Genomic DNA, 21916 nt, shown 5'->3' on the forward strand with positions numbered 1-21916 from the left:
AACTGCCTGTAAGTTCTGTCAATCAATGCTACCAGCCAATTAGCTTGGAGCTGTGTGTGGGGACTGCTCCTCTTCAGGTCCCTCAGGGAGCTTCCACTCTAGGAAAACGAGGATCCCCTTTTTTGGTTGGAGGTCCAGGTGGATTCACCAGGGTAGCTAGGCTTTTTCTTTCTGAACTCCACATGTTCTTTCTCTCTCTTGTTCTAACTTCTGATATACTTTAATAAATGCTTAATGCCCAAAGACTGGTGCTATAAACTTCTAATTTAAGGCGACCATACATTAGATTTTTAGTCATCACAATTAGACTTTAAACATAACACTATTACTTCCATGATCAAATACAAAATTCTCTATTTGGCTGTTAAAGCCCTCCATAACCTGGAAACTTCCTATCTTTTCAGTCTTATTATAGCATACCTCCATGTATTCTGCAAATGATACTTGCCCCCTTGCTGTTCCTTAAACCAGACATTCTATCTGCATTTTTCTGGCTGTCCCCATGTCTGGAATTGTTTCTCTCATCTTTGCCTCTGAATTCTCTGACTCCCTTCAAATTTCAGTTAAAGTCTCACTTTCTGTAAGAACTCTTTCCCAGTCCTCCTTAATTTTAGTTCCTTCTATATGATGCTAGCCCCAATTTAACCTGTATTTATCTTGTTTGTATATGGTTGTTTGCATATTGTCTTCTTCATCTGACTGTGAGCTTCTTGAGAACAGACTGTTTTTTGGGTTTGTTTTTTTGGAGGGGGTATCCTCAGCACATATATTAGGCACTTAATAAATCTTTATTGACTGATTGACATTTTTTATTATTATTCAGTTATTTCAGTCATGTCTCACTCTCTGTGACCCCATCTGGAGTTTTCTTGGCAAAGATAATGGAGTGGCTTGTCAATTACTTCTCCAGCTCATTTTTACAGATGAGGAAAGTGGTCACACAGCTAGTAAGTGTCTGACGCCAGATTTGCACTTAGTTCTTCCTTACTATAGGTTGGTTGCTTTATCCATTGTGTCACCTAGCTGCCCCTGTTGATTGGTATACATGCCACCAACTTCAGTTTTGACCTCCATGTGGATGACTCATATACTTATCATCTAAGTCTCTAGACCCAATGCATCCCTTGAGCTCTATATTACCAATTATCTGGTAGCCACTTCTGGTTGGTGATTCAGGTTCAACTTTGTATCCTAAATCAAAAAATGTATAGCTAGAAGGAACCTTAGAGATCATTGAGGCCCTGAGAAGTTAAGTGATTTGCACAGACTCATACTGGAAGTAAGTATCAGAGCAAAGAACTGAACTCAGACTGACTGACTCCAAATCCATTGTACTTGCCACTACACAGTGTTTGACTTTGAAGATAATGGAGTATGTCCAAAATGGAATTCTCCATCGTTCTAATGCTGCTTCTTCCAGTTTCCCAATTTCTGTTAATGACACTCATTCTCCTAGTTGATAAGGCTTAAAACACTGGACTAATCTTCAATTTGCTCAACTTCTGCAACTTTCCCTCATTTAATCAGTTTCCAAGACCTGTGGATTTTGCTTACACCATATTTGTGTGACTATTCTTCATTTACAGTCCCATGACCATAAATTTAATTTGGGCTTTTTAATTCCATGACCTATCCCAACCTACATTGGGCTCTTCAATCCCATAACCACCAACCTAGTTTGTGCTCATGTAGATGCCTATAATAACCTCCTATCTAATTGTTTTGCTTCTTGCTCTCCCTTTCCCTTCTCAACATATCTTTCAGTCAGCTACCAAAGTGATCTTTCTGTCTCAGAGGTCTGATCATATCCCATCCCTTTTCAAAACCTTTCAGTGGTTCCCCATGACTAATAGAATAAAAATACAAATTATGTAATTAACTTATAAAGATTTCCAAAATTTTGCCTCCAACTTGCCTTTCCAGATTTATTTCATACTACTCCCTTTAATGGATTCCATACTCCAACCAAACTGCACCACTTGCCATTCCTCAACCTTATTCTTGATTGTGATAGGTTACAAAAGATTTTTTAAAAAATAGAGCTAGTTGTTGTTGTTTATCCTTCATTCTCAAAGAGGACCATGACATCAGGTGACATTATGACTTGCACTGAATCATATTTAAGTAAGGGAGAGCTGTGCAAAGTCAGCCACCTTACCCTCTCCTCCAAAGCCATCTGGGTATAGTGGCAAGATATATATCAGGATGATTGGAGATGGCCCTCGATGTTTAAGGCAATTGGGGTTAAGTGACTTGCCCAGGATCACACAGGTAGCAAGTGTCTGAGGTGATATTTGAACTCAGGTCCTCCTAACTTCAGGGCCAGTGCTCTTTCCACTGTACCACCTAGCTGCCCCCCAATAGAGCTAGTAGGAAAGAGTCAGAACACTTGAATTCAAATCCCTCTTCAAATTCCCCTTAGCACTTGTATGACAATTAGGAAGTTACCTCATCTCTTTGGATCTCAGTTTCCCCATCTGTAAAGTGAGGGGGTTAGACTAGTAACCTCTGAGGTCCTTTCAGCTCTAAATCTATGATTCAACAATCTGATGTGGTCAATAACTATTTTTTTTTCTTTTTTTCGGGGCAATGAGGATTAACTGATTTGCCCAGGATCACACAGCTAGTAAGTGTTAAGTGTCTGAGGCTGGATTTGAACTCAGGTACTCCTGAATCCAGGGCCATGCTTTATCCACTGTGCCACCTAGCTACCCCGACAATAACTATTTATGAGACATCATTAGTACAAAATCCATATACTTGGCCCTGCCCAATTCTGAGTGAAGTTGGAGAAAACAGTGAAGAATAGGCCATGGTGGTAGCTGGATCTGCTAGGTCACTCTTGGCCTTGAATTTTTTTCTTTTTTTCTTTATTTAAACTCACAGTACAGATTGTAGTTCTGCTGGGTTTAGAGACTCAGGACCAGGACTGCATTTGTACATCTCTCAGCAGGACTTAGAAAGTCCTAACTTCATACGTGAGGAGACAGACTCATAAATAGGTCACGCAATTCAAAGGTGTCAGGGAACAGCCTCCCCTCAAGGCTTCTGGATGTCAGGAATTCCATCATTAGAACTTCATTGCTGTGGTGTAAACCAAAAAGGTGAGGTTCCCTCTACCAATTTAGGTCAGCATCTTCTTTGCAACTTAATAACACTAAAGAGTTGCCTTTGATTAAAGGACCTGCCTAGGGTCACAAAGTCAGTGTATAACAGAAGTGGGACCTGAATCCAGGTCTTCCTGGCTTTTAGGCCAGCTCCTCATCCACTATCCTATGCTGCCTCTTATTGTTCTTGTTATGCCACCCATGCAATTGATCTTCTTTGCAGTCAAATAGCATCAGGACAGCCAGTGATTGTTTTAATGGATAACAGAATATGCTAGTCAATGATAATTGGCAGCCCAGCCAATCAGGGACAGGAACACAGGGACAGGTCTCCACTGATTCAATGGAAGAAGAAGAAGGCTCTGTGAAGCAGAAGATGCCAAGTCTTTTCTGAGGGTGTGGATGAATTGACTGAATTTGCAAACTGCTGCTTAGTGTTGTCCTGGATGCACTATGAGTAAATGACATAAGGCATTTCCAGCAAGGGCCTAGGTATCCTGAATAAGTCAATGGTCCTGAATGTGCCAGTTTGGTTACAAGTAAAAATAAGGAGAGTGTGGAGCCATGCTTAAGGAGCTAAAAGTTCAGCTATTTCTTTTTGTGAGCTGAAGATCCAGAAAGTGGGAATTTAGACATAATCAATAAACAAGTATTTGCTGAGCATATAAGTATGCTTAGCATTCTATAGGGTGGCCATGACAATTAAGTTAGTTGGGAGGTAATTCATAGACTTTAAACCAATATATTTAAAGCTGCAAAGGCTGAAATTAGAGATCATCTAATCGAACCCCCTCTTTAAAAAATTTTATTTAGTATTTTATCTTTTCCAATTATATGTAAAAACAATTTTTAATATTAATTTTAAAAACTTTGAGTTCCAAATTCTCTCCCTTCCTCTTTCCCCACCCCCCTGATTGAGAAGGCAAGCAATTTGATATAACTTATACATGTGTAATCATGCAAAACATATTTCCATATTAGTCATGTTGTGAAAGAAAACATAGACCAAAAAAAAACCCTTAAGAAAAGTAAAGAAAAATTTTTTAAAAGTATGCTTCAGGGGCAGTTAGGTGGCACAGTGGATAGAGCACCAGCCCTGGAGTCAGGAGTACCTGAGTTCAAATCTGGTCTCAGACACTTAACACTTACTAGCTGTGTGACCCTGGGCAAGTCACTTAACCCCAATTGCCTCACTTAAAAAAAAAGTATGCTTCAATCTATATTCAGACACCATCAGTTTTTTCTCTGGGAATTGATATCATTTTTTCTTTATCATAAGTCCTTTAGATTTGTCTCAGATCATTATATTGCTGAGAATAGCCAAGTCTTTTACAGCTGATCATCTCACAATATTGCTGTTACTTTGTACACAGTATATTTCACTTTACATCAGCTCATGTAAGTCTTTCCAGGGTCTTCTGAGGGCATCCTGCTCATCATTTCTTATAGCACAATTGTATTCCATCAAAATCATATACCACAACTTGTTCATCCATTCCTCAATTGATGTGCATCCCCTCAATTTCTGATTCTTTGCTATCAGAAAAGAGATGTTATAAATATTTTTGTGCATATAGGTTCTTTTCCTTTTTTTCTTTTTGTTTTTATCTCTTTTCGGATATAGAACTATGAGTGATATTGCTAAGTCAAAGTGTATGCATCAACCTCCTCCTGTTTATAAGTAAGGAAACTGAGGCCAAGAGAAGTGATGTGCATGGCTTAATCAAAGTCACATAACTAGTTTACTGGCACAGTTTGACTTGGAATCCAAGTCTACTGATTCCCAGTCCAATGTTCTTTCCACTGTAGCACCATACTACTAATATGCATGAACAATAGCAAATTATATATCCAAGGTCTATAATTAAGTGGCATACATACTGTACAAACTACAGGCATTTAACAGATTGTAAGGAAGAGATCAGTGAGGCCTGGAGCTATAAGGGAAAGTATAAGAGAAGAGGAAGGAAGAAGGCTTAGGTGGGCAGAGAGGAGAGGGGTCATTATTACAGATATGAGAAACCTACGCAAAGACATGGAGATGGAAATGAGCCCTTGGTGAACATTGCGTTTGTCTGGGGTTTTTTGTTTGCTTGCTTGTTTTGTTTTGTTTTGTTTTATACTGAGCCAAAGATCTGCCACCCTGTAATTTCTACCCTTTAGAGTCTCCCTTTCTGTGTCGAATCCCTCACTCAGTCCTTAATAGGATCAAAAGATTTAATTATGAAGGAGACCATAATATATTGCTAGTACTCTATGGATTCAAATAAGTAAGCATTGGCTATCTAACATGGTAATACTAATGGTGTACGCTTCTCAAAATACCAAGTTCATGTCATATTGCAAATCTTATCTTTTCTCCCTAAGTAGTCATTTGTGAATATCAACTTCCAGAAATTGAGAGTATTTCTCAAATAGTATTCATATATCTTCATGATGCTGTTTCATAATACCAAGATTTGTCCAATCACCAAATAATCTGATTGATTCCAACAATGCAAATTAAAAACAATAATAACAGTGGCAGCCACAGTTACCAATAAGTTCCAGTAAGCCCTGAATATGCCTGCTTTTTTTCTTCTCTCTGTCTTTGGTTACTCTGGCTCCTATCCTGGGAATGCTGTCCCCTTTTTCTGATTATTCCTGCTGACTTCCCTTCCTACTCATCCTTTAAAGCCTTTTGAAAGATGCCATCTCCTCTCTGTATCATTCCCCATTCCTTTTCCAATTGGGAATGTTCTTTCCCTACCTTGGGTGTTACAAAATAGTTTGCTTGAAGCCCTTCTTTAATGCCTTTATCACATATTATTTTATAATATAATTACTTATGTAAACATCATGCCCTCCCAATAGACTATAAACTCTATGAAGTTATGGACCACATATTTAAAATTCTTAAGTCACCTAGCACACCTGGTATACTATTCTGCACATAGTAGGTGTGAATTAGATAACTGGTGAATTGAGTATCTTAGCAGTGCTGATTTGACTGCAATTTAAGAAGCTGTAAAAACAATATAATAATTTCATGCCACCTATCTTTATTATGCACCAAGAGCACATGTGTGTGTATATGTGACACACAGGTATATTCAACATACAGATACACATGTGTATATACACACACACGCACATGTATGTACATATATGTATATTGTGCATGCATATACACAAGTGTGTGTTAAACTTCTGAGTTGAAACAAGGGTATATATAGATTCTACCCTTTTGTAAACTTGTACTCAGAATAGGGATTCAAAAGCACAGAAATAAACAACTGGATGATAAGAATATTTTTTAAACTAATTTGGTTTTTAAAAAAAATCAAAATAAAATGGAATTGTCAGGATTTAAAATCTTATGACCACGAATAGTAATATAATTTTTTTTAAGTGAGGCAATGGGGGTTAAGTGACTTGCCCAGGGTCACACAGCTAGTAAGTGTGAAATGTCTGAGGCCGGATTTGAACTCAGGTACTCCTGACTCAAGGGCTAGTGCTCTATCCATGGCGCCACCTAACTGCCCCCGAATAGTAATATTATTAATAGTTGTGTTGCCCTCCATCTGAAGATGATCTCTCTCTCCTTAAGTTTCTAATAATGCTGTGCAGAGACCTTTCCTTTGTACTTAGCACATCCTTCTTTTTTTTAGTTTGTTATCTACATCCAACCCCCACCCCATTATGAGACTCTTGAGAACAGGGCCTATGCCGTATCGATCTTTGACTCTCCAGTGCTTAATATAATACTTTGTTCATAATAAATGAAAAAAATTTGCAAAATTGAAATGAAATCGAGTCATAACCTCTCTAAGACTTGGTTTCCTCATCTATAAAATGAAGGGCTTAGACTGGATATATTCTAAGATTCCTTGTATCTCTAACAGTCTACAAGCCTGTCAGCTGCTTTCTGGTCCTCTTGGCCTGGAAAGAGAGTCCACCAGGACATTGATGACACTTACCAAGCCAGGTATAGAACAGCAAAGCATGTCTCCAAGGAAGAAACATGGGAAGACACTCACTCTACTCCTTTGCAGAGGTAGAAGGCATATGGGTATGGTTTATGGCACATGTTTTTAGACTTAAAAAAAAAAAAACTTTTATAGGTTTTTCTGATTTTTTTTTTGCTTTTTTTCTTTGAAAATTTCTTTCCTTTAAAATATTATTTGTTATGTAGGATGACTCTCTTTGAAGTGGGGAGGGGAAGGAATAAAAGGAGACATTTTGTTGTGATGTAAAAAAACCCCCTCACAAAAGATATCAATAGAAATTTGTTTTTGGTTTTTTTTTAAACTGAGGGGGCAGCTAGGTGGCGCAGTGGATAAAGCACCAGCCCTGGAGTCAGGAGGACCTGAGTTCAAATCTGACCTCAGACACTTTACACTTACTAGCTGTGTGACCTTGGACAAGTCGCTTAACCCTCATTACCCCGCTGAAAGAAAGAAAGAAAGAAAGAAAGAAAGAAAGAAAGAAAGAAAGAAAGAAAGAAAGAAAGAAAGAAAGAAAGAATGAAAGAAAGAAAGAAAGAAAGAAAGAAAAAGAAACTGTACCTGGTTGGGTCAAACCAGGATATCTCTAGCTATGTACTAGTTTCAAAGGGATACAAGCAATGTGTTTAATTATACATTGTGGGCTCCTTGAGGACATGGGCTCTTTAATTTGTACCTTTGTGTCCCCAGAACCTGGCACATAGCAGGCACTTAATAAGCATTCCTGGCTTTTAACACATACCACTCAACAGTATTAAATGCTGCAGAGAGGTCGAGGAAGATGATGAAGAAGAAAAGGTCAATGGAAACCCATTGGCCATCTTTAAGAGTGTAGTCAGTAACCAAGATTTCTCACACTGTAGTAGAATTAGTTTGAACTATGCCTGAGCCTTGTGTACCACAGAAGACAGGATGAGAAAAGAGATATTTGTTGTCAGGGAAATCATAACTAGTCAAATTCTAACTATGCTGGAAGGAAGAAGTTCCTGATTTAGATTTAGAGCCAGAAACTTGGGTGTGTATATTGGCTCTGCTGCTTACTATCCAAATACTGTAACCTATTGTAGCTCTTTGCCTCAGTTTCCCCACCTGTAAAATGGTGGAAGTTCTGGCTTATATTGAATCTAGGGGCCACTTCAACTTTAAATACTATGACCTTCCAATCTGGTGATCTATATTCTGTACAGCCCTACCTGATATGAATAAAGATCCTATGAAAAAATGTTTATGCCAACAAAATTATTTCTCTAAAAAAACCTGAAAGCATGGGCAGATGAAAAAAATATAATTGAAGAGAAACATTTTATGATAAAACAGGTATAATTTCCTCTGTTTTGCTCCCAATTTCTTTAACTCCTTTTTCTTCTTGGAGTATTCTATACTCCCAGGTTTCCTGGACTATTTTGTATGGGCTCCATCATTATGTTTCAGGATAAAAAGTGTTCTGGGACTAAATTGGTTTGGTTGGTTATCATGTAAGAGTCATCTTTCACATCTTTATCCCCAGGATCATCCTGTAAAGATCAGGAAGATGAGAATTTTCCTTTGTGTTGATGAGAATGTTTGATTACCTCTAACTTGGGGCCAGCTCAGGATGCTGTTGAACTAGTGCTGGCTGGTTAATGCTAGAAAAGTCAGCTTAGCATCAACTACCCCGGAACTAAAATCAATGCATTTTTTCAGCCATTCCCAGGAGAAAATTGGAACTTCACCAGTGAGTTTAATTGGCTTTCCAAAGATGACCCAGACAGTAAATAACAGAGCAGGGATTTGAACCCAGGTCCTTCAACTTCAAATCAATGGGCTCTTTGTCTCAACACCATTTCAACCAAGTACTTATCTAAGGATATTCAAAATTCCTTTTTTTGAGAAAAATTTTGGTCACACTCTCAGATATCTCCAGGGCACACCTAGAATTCAGACTCCTATAATTTCTTTACACCTTTTTTTTTTTTTTTTGTGGGGCAGTGGGGGTTAAGTGACTTGCCCAGGGTCACACAGCTAGTAAGTGTCAAGTGTCTGAGGCCGGATTTGAACTCAGGTCCTCCTGAATCCAGGGCCGGTGCTTTATCCACTGCGCCACCTAGCCACCCCCATACACCTTTTAAAAATACTTATTGATATCTTCTGTTTTTATATCACCTTAATTTCCAAAAATTTCCTCTTCCCCTACCCAGAGAACTATCTCTTATAACAAAATATAAGTTGGCAACTTCCCTTGTTACTGAAATAAGAAAGAAAAACAGGACCAAAAAAAAAAAAAACCCCACCCAAAAATCTCACCAATATATCTAATTCTCACAGTATATATAATGTTCCAAACCCATAAACCCCTACTCTGAAAAGGAAGGAAGGAGATATAGTGTCTTATCTCTTCTGTCAGGCTAATTTTAGGCATTTCAATTATGTAGCATTCAGTTTGTTGTTATTGTTGTTCTATTTACATTGTTATAATCTTGGTGTATATCGTTTTTCTGCTTCTGCTTTCCTCACTTTCTATCAGTTCATATAAGTTTTTCTATGCTTCTCTGAACTCTGCTTTTCTTATATTGCAATAATATTCTGTTACATGTATGTACCATAATTTGTTTAGTCATTCACCAGTCAATAAGAATCTATTTTACCAACACAAGCATACTTTGTTGTTCAGTTGTTTTTCAATCTTGTCCAACTCTTCACAACCCCATTTGGAGTTTTCTTGGCAAAGGTTCTGGAGTGGTTTGCCATTTCCTTCTCCAGCACATTTTACAGATGAGGAAACTGAGGCAAACAGGGTAAAGTGATTTGCCCAGGGTCACACATCTAATAAGTGTCTGAGGCTGGATTTGAACTTAGGAAGAGGAGTCTTTTTGTTTCTAGGCCCAGCGCTCTACTGTGCCACCTAGCTGTTATCTTCCATCTCTCCTGTCCACTAATGTGGTTATGGATACGTTAGTCTATCTGGGACCTTGCTGTCTTTGACTGCCATGCCTAAGAGTGGGATCTCAGGGTCAAAGGACATAGAAATTTTAATCACTTTTTAAAAAAGTATAATTCTGAATTTTTAGTTCACTTGTCTTTCCATAGGGCATCCAATGACAATTATGTTCATCTTTTGCCATCTTTACCAGTTTTCTGGTTGTGAAACTAAAAGCTCAAAGTAGTTTGGATTCACTTTTCTCTTATTAATGATTTGGATCACTCCCTCATAACATTAATAGTGTGCAATTCTTTTGGGAACTGTTGCTTCATATCTCTTATCACTTATCCATTGGGGAATGGATATAGCTCTTGCTTTGATATACCTGTGTTGCTGATATGCCTTGGATATCAGGCCCTCATCAGAGGTATGTGATGTAAAGATTTTCCCTTCAGTTGGTAGCTTTTCTTGCCATTTTGATTTGTTTATGCAAAACCTTTTCAACTTCATGCAATTGATCTACTTTTACCTTTTGTGATGCCTCTATTCTTTGTTTAACAATCTTCTACCCAGAAAGCTCTTATTTGAAACAGAATGTCAACTATACCTTCATATGTCTCACTGGATAATCACAACCAAGGCGATTAGGCCACCACTCAAAACCCCAACCATGAACTGACTAGAATCTAGCATATGTCAAACGCTCACCTGAGAGATGTGATATTTGAGAGAGAGAGAGAGAGAGAGAGAGAGAGAGAGAGAGAGAGAGAGAGAGAGAGAGAGAGAGAGCGCACATAATGGGCTTGTCAACTCTCCATCTAGTTTCTCTAAATTCTAACTCCTGTTTTAGTTAGACCATCAGAAAGTCAGGCTGTATCATCTTAAATTCTTGCAAAAATGTCTTCATTAAGTAAGGATTTAATGTTATGACCTCAGCTTCTATGGAGAGTTGATATAAGGCATGCCCACATTATAAACATTTCTTTGAGTATTAAGAAAACATATCTCACTTTCCCCTTGCAGAAGGAGGTATGTGTGTGTGTGTGTGTGTGTGTGTACTTTTGTTTATGTAATATTTCATATACTGTCAGACATAGTTGATGTGTTGATTGAGGGAGAAGGGGGAAGGAAATGGACTTGGGGGATGCCAAACGTACTGTATAAATGTTATCTCATTTGATTCTTACCACAATCCTAGAGGTAGGTATGATTGGGTTTGCTGTATGACCTTTTTTCCCTTTCTTTTAAAATTTTGTTATAAGGAATGGCTCCATGGACAAAGAAGAAAGATATATTCAGAAATATATAAAAAGCCAGATAAAAATAACATTTCTGTGTGTTTAACAAAACTGGCAGTCCAAAATATCATTGATTATGTCACACAAAATAAGGCCCACAGGATAAAGATCTCCTTGAATTTAGAACCATGTAAATAGTTCTCTCTCAGTATAAATTTGAAAGCTTCTCTTTCTCACCCAATAAAAGCTAAGTAACACAATGTGCTTCCATTTCAGCATGGGCTGCTGTGGAAAACTTAGAGCTAAATGTAATTCTCAATTGTGGTGACTACTCATCCAAAATACTTGGTAATATTGGCTTTTTTTTCCTGCTCTATGAATAGTTTTTGTTCTGAAAAACCTTTTCAATATTCCTTTTAATAGATATTTTATTCAACTCTAAAAAAACTCTCTCTCTCTCTCTCTCTCTCTCTCTCATGCTTGAAAATTCACAAGGTGTCTTCTTCACACCAACCCATCTCCATTTCTGACTTGTGGACATTGGGGCTTAAAAAAACTTACTGACTTGCGATGGTCAACTGCTAGTAGAAATCAGAGCCAGAATTGGAAGCTGGGTCTTCTAACTTTACAGACCCAGGCAGGACAAATGAGACCAGGTATAAATTCTAAATAAATAAACAAACATTAGAGCTCTTGGAGTCCCTGTAGGAATCAGTCTCCAGGGAATTCTTGCAGAGTAAATAACAGGTACTTCAGTATCCTCATACCAGAACAGTCACCAGGTAAAGGGGTCAGAAGTCTCTTATAAGCCTTTGTGACTGGTTGCTTCAAATCAGAAAGAATATAAATGTTCTCTTCCTCTATCACAAATACCTCTGGCTAAAAGGAGTGATTAGCCTAGGGGATGGGAAGCTCCTAGAAATTGTGCTTGAGTGAATTGACTTAAACTGAGGGGGCGGGGGGGGGGTGGGGGGGGGAGAGATGGAGAGAGACAGAGACAGAGAGACAGAGAGATAGAGAGAGACAGAGAAAGAGAGAGACAGAGAGGCAGAGACAGAGATCTAGACATAGAAAAAGATACAGACAAGAGAGAAAGAGACAAAGGCAGAGAGACAGAGACAGACAGAGACTGAGAGACACAGAGACAGACACAAGAGGAAAAAGAGGGACAGAGAGAAGGAAAAGAAGAGGGAATGAGAGGAGAGAAAGGAGTAGAGGGGGGAAAGAGAGGGAGAGGTGGGGGGAGAGGGGGAGAGAGTGAAAAAGAGAGGGAGAGGAAGATAGAGGGTAGGAGGAGAGACAGGTAGAGACAAACGGAATTTACAGACAGAGAGAAACAGAAAAGACAAGGCAGGAAGCACTCACTCTAAGCCACAGAAAGATCTGGCCTCATGCCAGCAAGAATATTAACTGCCTGAGACTCTTCGGCCTTTTCACCGAAAAGCCCTCTGCCCTCAGGCTCAGGGTGTGCCACCCCACCTAAGTCAGGTGACCCAGGAAGAACCCAAAGCAACATACTATTTGCACAGCTTAGTCACCTTAGTCACTGCTCAGTTTACCTCTCTGGAGACACCTTAAAGCCAGAGATCCCCTCTAATCAGTCTGACAGAAGGTCCTGTGGTTTTAAGGGGTCTGGGAAGGTGTTTTTGTTTGTTTGTTTTTTAATTTTCCCCTTTTGGCTTGTTCATCATTGGCCATCCTGTCAAATGTTAGAAATAGATTTAAGATGGTTAGACTGATGTAACCAATCAGCAAGCATTTGTTAAGCATATTCTATGTTCTCGGTACTGGAAATGGCAAGGAGTGCCAGAATAAGATACTCTAGTATCTTTTCCAAGAAGACCCCCCCATGGGGTCATGAAGAGTCAGACACAATTGAAAGGGCTGAACAACACTGTGCTAGATGCTAGGGATAGAAAATTATAACCAGAACAAAACAGGCCCTCTGTTCAAGGAACTGGTTCTAATCATTTAATTAATTCTGTTAAGGGACATGGTATATCCACATATAAATATGTATATAAAATATGCACAGAATAAATTTTGTATATTATGATAGTGATCATTAGCTATTATTAGATACAAAATAAATTCAAGGTAATTTTGAGGAGAAGCATTCAAAGCTGAGTAGATCAGAAAAAGGCTACCATAGGAGGTTCAAGGTTACCATAAGATGAGTTCAAGTTCATCTTTGGAGTCAAGGAAGTTGAGAGTTCAAATCCTGCATCTTCTGTTTACTGGTTGCATTGCCACAGGCAAATCACTTAACATCTCTGAGTGGAGAAATTCAGTAGATGACATTAATAATCATCAAATAACATGTATATTTTCTCAGGTCTTTTCAAGTTGAAAGCAAAAGACTGATCTTGGCATGAGGAGGATAAAAGTTCAAATCCTGCCTCCCACATTTTACTGACTATGGGGCCATTTACTTCTCTGAGATTCAGTTTCCTCCTCTGAAAGATGGGCATAATGTCCCTGATGGGGTTGTTGTGAGACTCAAATGGGAGCATTGAAAAGCTTCACAATTATTAAAGCCTGTATTCCAATGTCAGCTACTATTAGGAAAGTAGGAAGGTACTTGGGGGACAGCTGGAATTCAGTTAAGATGGGAGGATGTTGCATACAAAGTCTCTGGTCCTTTCACACAAGGGGATCTCTTAGCTCTGGACATTTTCTCTGGTTGTCCCTAGTACCTGGAACTCTCTCCCTCTTCTGCTCTGTCTACTTACCTCCTTGGCTTCTTTTAAGTCTCAGTTAAATCCCATCTCTTACTGGATCTTCAACCCCTCTTAACTCTAGTGTCTTACCACTGTCCATTAGTTGTCATTTATCCTGTGTATAGCTTGCTTTGTATATATTTGTTTGAATGCTGTCTCTCCCATTAGACTGTAAGCTTCTTGAGGGCAGGGGTTGCCTTTTACTTCTTTTTGTATCCCCAGAGTTTAGCACAGTGCCTGGCACATGGTAGATAATTAACAAATGATTGATTGATTGATATGGCCACATGGTTTGGGCCCTGATAGACTCATTTATTCCTGCCAGAATCATTTTTCTAAGTGACTTTAAGAACATTTAGCTTGGGAAAATCATTTTCCATTCATGATGTTGGGACTTGCTTGGAGTTTAAGAGACCTGGTTTTCTCTTATGGGAAAAAGGCCAGTCATTTTGGATGAGAAGCTTTTGTGGCTGGCAGTCCTATAGAGGGAGGGGAAAGGCACTGGTGACTCATGGAATTGGATTCCAAATGTCGCTACCTTGGCCAAGATTCAGATTTTTAATTAGAAAATAGTTTCATCTTATTATTCAATCCATTTTCCTTCATTATAAGATACACCAAGAGATTAAGCAACCTGCTCATGACCTATGAGAACTTTATTAACCATTGTCCAAATTAGTGAATAAAAGGAAACCATTTTATTTGGAAACTATTGATAATAACCCACATATATGTGGTCTTTCAGGTTTACAAAGTACTTTATGTATATTATCTCATTTGACTCTCACAAGAAGTCTGTGAAATAAGTCCTGGAGGCATTATTGCTACCCTCTTTTTACAGATGAGAAAAAGAGAAGAAAGGGTAGAAAAAGAGTAGATTAGGGGAACTCAATACCTGTCTTCAGGTATTTCAAAAACTGTCTGGAAGAAGGATTAGACGCATTCTCCTTGGCCCCAGAAGGCAGAACTAGGAACAAATCAAACAACTGAAATTGCAGAAAGGCAAAGTGTAGGTTTGCTGCAAAGCAAAATGTCCTAATCATTAGAGCTACCTAAAAGGGAAGTCAGGCTGATCTCTGGGAGGGAGGGATAAGGGAAACAGAGGAGGGGCTTCTCCCTCACTGGAGAGCTTCCATTCACAGCTGGACCACCATAGTTGTGGGGTGTGTTGGGTGGGAATTCTTTTTTCAACCATGAGTGAGGAAGGCTGGATGGTTCCTCAGGTATTTTGTGACTGATTTTCTCTGATTCTTTGAAGCTAAGGGGAAAAAAAGGGACTTTTCCAGGGTCACCTAAGTGAGTAAGGGTTAGAGGTTGTTTTCCTTTCCTTTCCTTCTTTTTCTTAGAGTTTGTTTCCAAAACCAAATGTTCTCTGATTCCAAAACTAGGAGTCCCTTCTCCTGTCCCTCCTCCACTACCTCACTAGATATGTCTTTAAAAAAAAAACAAAACCCAAACCCCAACAACAACTTGACATGGTTTTATGCTTTACTGTTCAGCTAATTAATTCCCCAGACACGGCTTTCTACAAGTATTGAAAACAGCTGCCAGAAAAGGAAAGAGAAAACAGATGCTACAGAGAGATCATGGTACATCTCTGTTTATAAGCCTTGATGTGTTTGCTTTAAAGGTGTTGTGAAGGTTATTATCTGATAAAGTTAGATTGGGACTTAAAGCAGGTAGAGATTGGTGGGAACCCCAGGAAGCCAACTGGAGACTTTGCTAAAGGAATGGAGAGAACTGTTTAATGTGTAAATCTTATCATGGTTGTGAAATGAGGTATCTCAGCAGACACAGAATTTTTTAAAAAGGGTGAAGAACCATGGAGAAAGTATAATCAAGAGGAAGTCAGACTGGTAACTTTCCTTATTCTGGCACTCCTTCCTCTCAGATATTTCTGCCTAGTGACATCTCACCCATTCTTCAAGGCCCTACTCAAATACTATGTTCTCTCCCTTATCTGATTTTGACCCTCAGATCTATATATTTAGCCTTAATCTCTCTCTCTCTCCCCCCCATCACCCACTGCTAATTGCTCGCTGGCCATCAACACCTGGATGTCCAAAACAGGACCTATCATCAAAGAAATCAGCTTTTTTTCCTGCTAAATCAGCTTTTTGTTCCTTCCTTCCTTCCTTCCTTCCTTCCTTCCTTCCTTCCTTCCTTCCTTCCTTCCATGTCCTAATTGGTGGTGAGAGTACTATCTTTCTGGTAGTCCAGGTTTGTAATTTGCAATAATCCTGGATTCTTCCCTCTCCAGTGCTTCCCATGCAATTCACTTCCACATCTCTCGCCTCTTTTTTCCCTTCCTTCCATTCATGTGGTTATCACCCTCATTCAGGCCCTCATCATCTCTTACCTGGTCTCTGGAAATGACCTGTTAATTGATCTTTCCTCCTCTAATTCATCCTCCATGTAGCTGTTAGAATACTCTTTCTAAGACATAGATTGTATCCTTCCCTTGCTCAAAAAACTGTTAGTGGCTTCTTATTGTCACTCAGATAAAAAAACAACATCCACTGGCATTTAAACCTCACCCCACCCAACTCCACTGATTCATACCTTTCTAGCCTTATTGTAGGTATATTTCATACTTCTTATACTTTATATACCAGCCAGTTTAGACTACACATGATTTCCAAGTGTGATTATATTTCTCTTGCCTCCATGCATTCACTCAAGCAGTACCCTAGGCCTGAAACACACTTAGACCTAATTCCACTTTTCTGAATTTGTCTTTTTTTAAGGCTTCACTCAGGTGCTACCTCCTCCTAATTACTTTGCACGATCTCTGCCTCTCTCCAGGTTGTCTTTTTCCTCCGCAAATCATTTGGATTTCCTTATCTGTGTGTGCATATTGTCTTCCTCAGTAGGATGTAGACTCCTGGAGGGCAAATGTGATTTTATTTTTATCCTTGTATTTCTAGTGCTTATCCCATTGCTATGTATACTCCAGAGCTTTAACATTTGCCCAGGGTTTAGCACAGTGCTTGGCATATATAGTAGACACTTAATAAATGTTTATTGACTGATTGGATTGTTGAATTGAATTATTAAATCTCACAGTACTTTGTGCTCCCAATCATTATGCACTTACAATATTCTAATTCACAATTATTTGTGTGGATGTCTTGGTTCTTCCACTAGTTTATAAACTTCTTGGGGGCAGGAAACAAGTCTTTATGTTATGTCTCCATACCATAACAGTGTTTTTCATTTAGTAGGTATTTAATAAATGTTTGCAGAATGAATAAATGCCAGCAGCATTCTTTTTCCCCCACTTTCAAGTTGAAAAGTACTAAAACATTATTGTCACTTGATAGGTTTGAGTTGTATGACCAGTCCCCAAGGGACAGTTTATTTCTTTTTTTTCCTTTTTTTGGTGGGGCAATGGGGGTTAAGAGACTTGCCTAGGGTCACACAGCTAGTAAGTGTCAAGTGTCTGAGACCGGATTTGAACTTAGGTACTCCTGAATCTAGGGCCGGTACTTTATCCACTGCACCACCTAGCCGCCCCTATTTCTTTTTAGGTAGTGTTGAAATTAGGTAAATTGCTGGAGGTTTGGGTATGGCTGCCTGATTCAAAACAGCTGTGATTCTAGTAGGTCTGTTTAACTTGAAGGGGGATTAATTAGCATGCCTTCCAATTCAATTAAGGCATTTTAAGGCACTTTTGCTTACTTTACGGAACTTTACTTTTACTTAACATAACATGTTATTATTTCCCTAGCTGCTAGTGCTCCCCTGCCTGCAAATGACCTATTCACTTTGTATAATTTTATATTACCTTGTACATGTCCATGTGAATCAATGCATTGATTTTAAGATTGGTCTGTTGGCCTTCCCTTATGCAGGCAAACATTCTTCAACTCCCTTGCCACCATCCTCAAGGACTTCATGAATTTATGACTCAAGTCTCCCAATAGACTAAGCTCCTTTAGGCCAGCAACGGATACTTTTTTAGTCTTTGAATCTACCTGTAGTGTTTACCATAGAGTAGGCACTAAAGAAGTGATTGTTGTTTGATTGAACCCCAGCCCCCAATAAAATGTCTAAACACTTTTTCGTTCATTCAATTAATGAATCAATGAATAAAAAGCTCACAGTACTGTTGTGAGGATAAAATGAAATAATGATATATGTGAAAGTGATTTGAAAACGACAATGTTCTTTACAACTTAATGAATCATTATTAAATTATATAATATGTAAAGTACTATGCAAACCCTTAAGTGTTTTATAAATACTAGTTATTATTATTATTGATAAAACATTTAAACAAAATAGATTTGAAGCAAAAATGTACATGGATATTTTTTAAAACCACAAGTGCAAATCTTGCCCTACAATTATAGGACTCAGAGCTGCAAAGGACCCCCAAGGTTATCTATCTAGTTCAGGACTTCTCACATTTTTTCCACTCGCCATCCCTTTTTCCCTGAGAAATTTTTACCCATTCTGGGTATATAGGTATATAAAATAGGTATACATAACCTTTTACTGTTGCCAAATTTTTGCCACCCCCATATTCAGTTACATGACCCCATATGGGGTTGAGACCCACAGTTTAAGAAGCTAGAGTCTAGTTGAACTCCCCCAATTTACAAGTAAAGAAACAAGTACTGTGGTAAAGTTGAGTTGGTAAGTCACATATCAGGTAAGCAACAGAATTGGTATGTGAACATAGGTTTTCTTACTCCAAATCTTTCCATACTCTTTCTATCAACCCCCAGAACTTACTCTCCTAGTCTATGGCTATGGAATAGAGCAGAGTTAACTAGCCTGTATAAACTACTCTCAAGACACAAAAACTATAACAAGCTAAATTAGTAGCAAGAAGACTCCAGTGGTGTGTTGGATATACCCTGTATAACAGGTTGGGTAGTGGCGGACTTCCAGCAGTTGTAACAGAGCAGAAGCTCTTTATTTTCCTCCATCAGAGAAAGTTCACTCTCTCTTATATTATTCCCAGTCTCACATTCCTAACCTTGACTGGCCTGGTGTGACAGAGGCCTGGCCACCCTGATTCAGAACTGGAAAAAAACCCCTTTAAAGATCATCTAGTCCAACCCCCTCAGTCATCTCAGTCATGCTTCGAAGTAGTCAAACATATTTCAGGATAGTTTCTTTAAATTGGAAAGCAACATGCTTGTTTCAGAGTTCTAAAACAATTCCATTGCCGCATTTTGAGTCAGTCAAAAATATTTATTAAGGGGAAGCTAGGTGGTGCAGTGGATAGAGCACTGGCCCAGGAGTCAGGAGGACCTGAATTCAAATCTGATCTCAGACACTTAACACTTACTAGCTGTGTGACCCTGGGCAAGTCACTTAACCCCAATTGCCTCACCAAAAAAAAAAAAAATTATTAAGCAACTACTAGTCACTTAGCATGTGCTAAGTGATAGAGATGCAAAGAAAGACTTGAAAACAAAACCAAACCCCAAAACAAACAAACAAACAAAAAACCAGTCCCTGCCCTTAAGGAGCACACAGTGTAGTGGAGAAAACAAGAGGCAAATAGTCATGTACCAACAGGGTAAATGGGAGATTATCTGTGATGGCGGGCATTCAGATTATGGAGGACTGAGAAAGGCTTCATTAGACTTTAGCTGACTTTAGCTGAGAATTGAAGGAAGCCAGAAGTCAGGAGATGGAACTCAGGAGGGAGGGAATTCCAGGTATGAAGGACAGCCAGTGAAAATGCCAGGAATTAGGAGATGGAGTGTCAAGTGGGAGGAATGGCAAGAAGGCCCAAATCACCGGGTCCAAGAGTATGTATGGGGGTGTCTTGGGTGGGGTGGGTGGGGTTGGGGAGGAATATAAGTTGTAAAAAGATGAGAAAGGCAGGTAGGGGCCAATCCAGATACCTGAATGATGTCTAAGGTTCTATTCCTCTCCTAAAGGTCTCATGGAGATCATTCTTAAAAGTTATAAAGTGTGAGGACCATGACCCTTTATGTATGACTGTACAATCACAGAAATTCTATACTGGATTATTTTTCTTCTCTCTCATTACATTCTCAAATGATAGGACTTTGCTATCTGAGAGATTCAACAAATGAGAACCAAACCATTCTTAATTCAAGAAGCAGTAGAATTTTGAAGCCGGAAGGGATCTTAGAGTTCACCACCAAGCTGAATCAACTAATTTTACAGATGGAGAAATGAAGGCCTTGAGAAGGGAGATCAAAGTTCCCACTGTTAGTGGCAGAACATGGACTAGTATCCAGGCCCCCTGACTCTATCCAGTTATCTTTGGATTACACCAGGAGAGAACAATACCCCTCTTTCATTCTCACTCCTTTGCCTAGTAACCACACCAAATGTTTCTGTCCTTATCAGCTTTGCTGCAAGTAACCATGTAAGCTATATTCAATGACAGGACAAATTCCATCTCATTGTCTGGGAGAAAAAAAGCTTTGCAATCAATCAGGTGGAGTGTTATTGAGTTATTTACCCCTTCCAGGGCTCTTGAGAGGTCAATCTTACTTCACACAGATGAGTAATTTACTTCCAGAAAGTCATTTATTCAATGAAAGATTGTGAGCTCATATTGGAAGAGAAAAGAGAAACCACCACGGTGAGGGAAGAAAAATACTAAAGGCCCCTCCAAGTTAATGAAAATGAATGTGAATAAAGGGGAAACAAATGAAAAAAGAAAGAAATTAGATTTGACATGAAATATTATTTGACATGAATTTGTAGCCCCTTGATTAGGATTTGCAATTCTGGAATTTCTGAATGACCCAAAGAGAGTAATATAATAATAATAATAATAAAAAACATTTATAAAACACTTACTATGTGCCAGATACTTTACAATCATTGTTTCATTTGATCCTTACCTACCTGGCAGGCAGGTGCTATTATAATGCCCATTTTTTAAAGATGAGGAAACAGAAGCAAACAGAGGTTAAGTGACTTGCCCAGGGTCACATAACTAGTCTGAGGCTGGATTTGAACTCAGGTCTTCCTGGTTCCAGTCCTGATACTCTATCCCCTGTACTGTTTAGCTATCTCTAGGAAGTTTTTTTTTTTTAATTAATTTTTTTTTTTTTTAGTGAGGCAATTGGGTTAAGTGACTTGCCCAGGGTCACACAGCTAGTTAAGTGTCTGAGGCTGGATTTGAACTCAGGTCCTCCTGACTCCAGGGCCGGTGCTCTATCCACTGCGCCACCTAGCTGCCCTCTAGGAAGTTTTAAACCACCATGATTCCCTGAACCATATCTTTCATTCAGCTCAATACAGAACAATTGAGATTATTTTCTTGATAAAAAAAAAAGCAAACAAAGGAGGAAACTATGTTCCTGAAGAGGAAAGTGAAGAATTAAGAAGCTTTTTGATGAGGGTGAAAGAGGAGAGCATAAAAGCTGGTTTGAAGCTTAACGTCAAAAACCAACCAAACAAAAAAACCCTAAGATCTTGGTGACTGTTCCTATCACTTCCTGGCAAATAGAGGGAGAAGAAATAGAAGCAGTGTCAGATTTTATATTCTTGGGGGGGCTCAAGGATCACTGCAGACAGTGACTGCAGCCATAAAATTAAAAGACACTTGCTCCTTAGAAGGAAAGCTAAGGCAAATTTGGATAGCATACTAAAAAGCAGAGACATCACCTTGCTGACAAAAGTCCACATAGGTCAAAGCTAGAGTTTTTCCAGTAGCAACGTATAGCTGTGAGAATTGGACTAGAAGGAAAGCCAAGAGCCAAAGAATCACTGCTTTTGAATTGTGGTGCTGGAGAAGACTTTTGAGAGTCCCTTGGACAGCAAGGAAATTAAATCGGTCAATACTTAAAATTAATTCAGTCTATTCACTGGAAGGTCAAATACTGAAGCTGAAGCTCAAATACTTTGGCCACATAATGAGAAGATAAGACACATTGGAAAAGATCCTGATGTTGGGAAAGATTGAAGGCAAAAAGAAAAGGGGACGGCAGAGGATGAGATGGATAGTGTCATGGAAACA

The 21916-nt window shown here is 38.9% G+C and overlaps 1 protein-coding gene across 2 annotated transcripts in view; it reads right to left on the reverse strand.

Annotated features, from left to right (window-relative positions):
• CORO2A (coronin 2A) overlaps positions 1-21916 on the reverse strand; it is a 167743-nt gene that overhangs the window by 106486 nt on the left and 39341 nt on the right. The window lies entirely within an intron of this gene.

The sequence above is a fragment of the Dromiciops gliroides genome, chromosome 1 (assembly GCF_019393635.1).
Source record: "Dromiciops gliroides isolate mDroGli1 chromosome 1, mDroGli1.pri, whole genome shotgun sequence".
In the NCBI taxonomy this organism is placed as follows: domain Eukaryota; kingdom Metazoa; phylum Chordata; class Mammalia; order Microbiotheria; family Microbiotheriidae; genus Dromiciops; species Dromiciops gliroides.